Source organism: Echinops telfairi, unplaced genomic scaffold (genome assembly GCF_000313985.2).
Source record: "Echinops telfairi isolate 266 unplaced genomic scaffold, ASM31398v2 ScPeMD7_7469;HRSCAF=8507_1, whole genome shotgun sequence".
NCBI lineage: Eukaryota > Metazoa > Chordata > Mammalia > Afrosoricida > Tenrecidae > Echinops > Echinops telfairi.
This window is the reverse complement of record NW_022111373.1, coordinates 77,082,533-77,086,562: the sequence shown is the minus strand read 5'-3', so window position 1 is coordinate 77,086,562 and position 4,030 is coordinate 77,082,533.

Sequence of the window (4,030 nt, the reverse complement as noted above, 5' to 3'; positions counted from 1 at the left end):
AATTCATGTTGAAGTCCTAACCCCTGTGCATGTGAACGTATGTGGGAAGAGGACCTTTGAAGATACTATCAATGACTCTGAGGCCAGACGGAAGTGGGTCACCCCTGTGACACCTTTGCTGTACACTCTGAATTGTTCTCTGCCGTCCAATCTCTCTCACCCATTTGTTGCAATCTCAATACAAAAGTCTTATTCCAAGAAAATGTCTTTCACTTTTGAATTATTACAACAAAAGGCCTGTGCCTCTAAAATTTCAAATAATAATTTTGGATGATCTTTGAAGAAAATTCCAAGATTTGTCATAGATCCCATCAAAGAGACCTCTGACTCTTGGGGCTTTACAAAGTCCAGTTTGAGAAACAACAAACTAGGAAAGAAGAACTTAGGAAAACAACTACAAAAAGGAAGTTGGTACACAGGCTCTCTTCTGACACACACAACTCACAGTGTTACACGGTTGAGTTAACTACTCCTTAGGGTTTTGAAGGGTGGGACCTTTCTGAGGCACGTCTGGGTGCGTTCGAATCTCCAGACTTTAGGTTAGTGGTCAAGTGCTCAACTGTCTGAGCCACCTATGGACTCCTACTATGGGTACAAGGGAGAATGTCAGCAGGTGGTAGCAAGCAAAACCATGAGAAATGCAATGATCACCCAGCATCCTGCTGGTAGACAGGAAATAGTGGCCAGAAATCTGTGCACCATCTCCACCCTCTGCATCAGACACAGTGGAGTGGAGCCTGCTAGTGCTCCTAGGTTGGGGAACAGTCCCCTCTCTGGCTTCCAAGACGACAAGTCAAGAGCTGTAGCAAAGACCAGAAGTGCCTCTAGTAGGCATTCATTAGAATTCCATTGTGTTCTGGAAGCTGAGCATAAAGGGCAATCCACCGTCCTTAGCCCTGAGAATTATCCTCTGAGATTTGATGTGGAGGGTGTGGGACGGAGGGAGGGCGTGTGTGTGTGTGTGTGTGTGTGTGTGTGTGTGTGTGTGTAGGAATCCTAGGGGTTGACAAGAAAAGCAATCCCCACAGTTATTTAAACAAGAAGACAGTAAACCAAGGAGCTGAAACTCAGGCTGTCTTCTCTTCAAAAGTGTCCTCTTTAGTTCTAAACAACTTCAACTTTGAAAGGCAATTGAAGACTTAAACGTCCCAGCTTACAAAGCAAATGGGAAGGAGGCCATTCACACTGTGAATGGAGAGTCCATTTGAAATGCTACCATTTTCTTCATGTAAGAAGCTTTCCCAGGGCATTTACTCCGGGATCTTGATTAAGTTGACTTCGTCAGCAGCCCGTCCATTGTGCAGGCATGGCAATAATACCTTCCCGTGTCAAATGCTTCATTGTTTACAAAGCTCATTCATGGTGACAACCCTATTTGATCCTTACGACAACCTTGTTGGGTGATGAGGAAGATATCATTTCCACAATCACATGTTCTTGCTTAAAGAACGAATATCCACTTTAAGAAGTTTCTTTTTAGCCGAGTGTAAATGTATGTCTTTGTTGCAAAAAATAAAGAGAAGTAGGAGGAAGGAGGAAAAACCTCCCCGAATCCAAAGAAACCATTCCACTATGGTTTTAAGCCTGTGTCCTGTCCATGTTGTCCTTAGGAAGACAGCATTCTGATTCAATTATTTTTATTTATTTATTTATTTTTAATCATTTTATTAGGGGATCATACAACTCTTATCACAATCCATACAGACATCAATTGTGTACAGCACATTTGTACATTCATTGCCCTCATCATTCTCAAAACATTTCCTCTCCACTTAACATAACGCGAATATTTTCTCAGGATCTGAAGTTCCCCTTACTGTCATTTTTGTATGATTGCACCCTATAATTTACTTAATCACTCCTAATAACCAAGATGCTTCTTTGCCCGTTTTGTTTGAGATTACCCTGCCAGTGTCATTTAGGCAGAAATCCAGGGGACTTATGCCATGATCAACTCCAGCGAGCTCATCCCCGCCCCCTTGTAGAGGCATATTTCCCAATCCATCACCCTCTGGTGAATGAATGAATGCCTTTGTGTATGAATCGTGTTCTATCGTGAGGGTGATTTTTCTGGGGTACGTTTCCAGAGAAGGAACTAGTGGTCCCCGAGGAATGAATATTTCAAGTTTCTTGATTGGAAATGGCTTCCCCAAAGGGCCGGGCCATAACCACAGTCACAGAGGCAGTACGCACCTGACCAGCATGGGGCAGCCATGCTTTAAAGACAGTTGCTTTCACCCAGGGGTTTTCTGTTCTTTTTCTTTTTGCATTTTTCATAGCTTGCCCTAACATTGAGGTTGAACATCTGTCTAGAAATTGGTTAGCCAGTTCTATTTCATCTTTCACAGAGAATTTGCTCATAGAATAGATATTTTTAATCCTCATTTTCCTGCCCAGGGCACAAAATCGAGTAGAAGTGAAGCCCTTTCCTCAAGGCCACACCATTCTGAAATGGCGAAGTGAGGAAACCCACCTGGAGCATTTCAGCTCCTAACCAAACAATCTCCCCACTCATCCCTGCCACTTGGTTTTAAACAACTCAGCCCTACCTAGGCTATTTAAAACACGAAAATAAAATACCTTTCGTCAGCATCCCCGTCAAGCCCATCTGTTTCCAGTGGAGTGAGAGGTGGCCACGGCACGTGTTAGAGACCCAGGGTTTGTTGCCCAACGAGAAAGCTGACCAGCCTCGAAGGTGGGCTGCTTGACTTCTCTGAGGTTTGAGAATGTAGGTGCTGACACCATAGATAAAGGCAGCATGTTGGGGCAACTCTGCGCAAAAACAAGCAAAGTTGAGTCGATGCAGAAGTGGCAGGAGCCACGGGTTACAAAGCCTGGCAGAACTGTGGCTTGAATCAGTGGCTGACATTACAGAACAAGGTGGATCACTCCTACCTCCGGGCTGAGCAAGGAAAAACATGAGTGACCAAGAATTACCCATGAGCGTGGCCAGAGGTAGCCAAGACTTCTACAGAGAAATCACACAGTCTCTGCTTTGCCATTTTCTAAGGATGAGTTATTCAGAATGGACTGTTGAGTCCATGGTGGTCAACTTGGGAAAGAATCCATTCGATCCCCCCATGTCTCTCCACACGATGTGCCAAAACAGCTTCTGGAGGGATGCGCATTGAATAGCAAAAGGGCACCATGGGGAGACTAAAAAAACGAACAAAACCTCAACAATGAAAATGAATTTAGATAAACCACACCGGCCATGTGATTTCATGTTAGGACAGCGTAACAGGGGGGGGGAACATTACTAAAAAGAACTTTACTAAAAACTTCTGAATAAGAGGGAAGGAAGGAACAAAGCTTGGCAAACACGTTGAATGTTTCCAGCCCATTGGCCAAGTTAAAAGGCAGATTTCAAACTGGGGAGCAGGGGCCATGGATACGGCAGGTGAAGCATTAAACGCTTCACTGCAGAACTGTTGCCAAGGAGAGGACTGGGCGGGCGAGTGGGAAGGGAGCCTGCTCCTGGGCTTATGGTGGGAGGGAACGACAGATGCAATTACACGCTTCTGAGAAGCCACCAGGTTAGGACGCCAGCCATCCAAGAAAGTCTTAAGACCATGACGTCGTCCTTTGATCTAGTCATTCCACTTCTAGGGCAGAACCAATGGCCCAACGATAGTAATCACAGGCTATTTCTAATGATCCTGAAACTTTAAAATGCCCCACCCTTGCTAACAGGTAGCATCGAAACGGAACCCCCATCGAGGCCCCTATGTTATAGGAAAGTTTCATAACAGGAATGGTAGCGATGCGTTTGAAGCAGTAAAAGCAAGTGACGAAGTCAAAGATGGGGCACAATGATGGTCTTACCCAGGGTACCAAACCAAAGCCAAACTCACTGCCACTGAGTTGATGCCAACTCACCGCGACCCCAAAGGTCAGGGTAGAGCTGCCGGGATGAACATCGTAGTTCTAGCTAGACGGTAGAATGCCAGATAGTTTTCAAAAATTGTGTGCCTGTGTCTGTGTGCGTGCTTTCCTTTGGGTCCCAATTTTTTGAAAATTAATGGTGTGC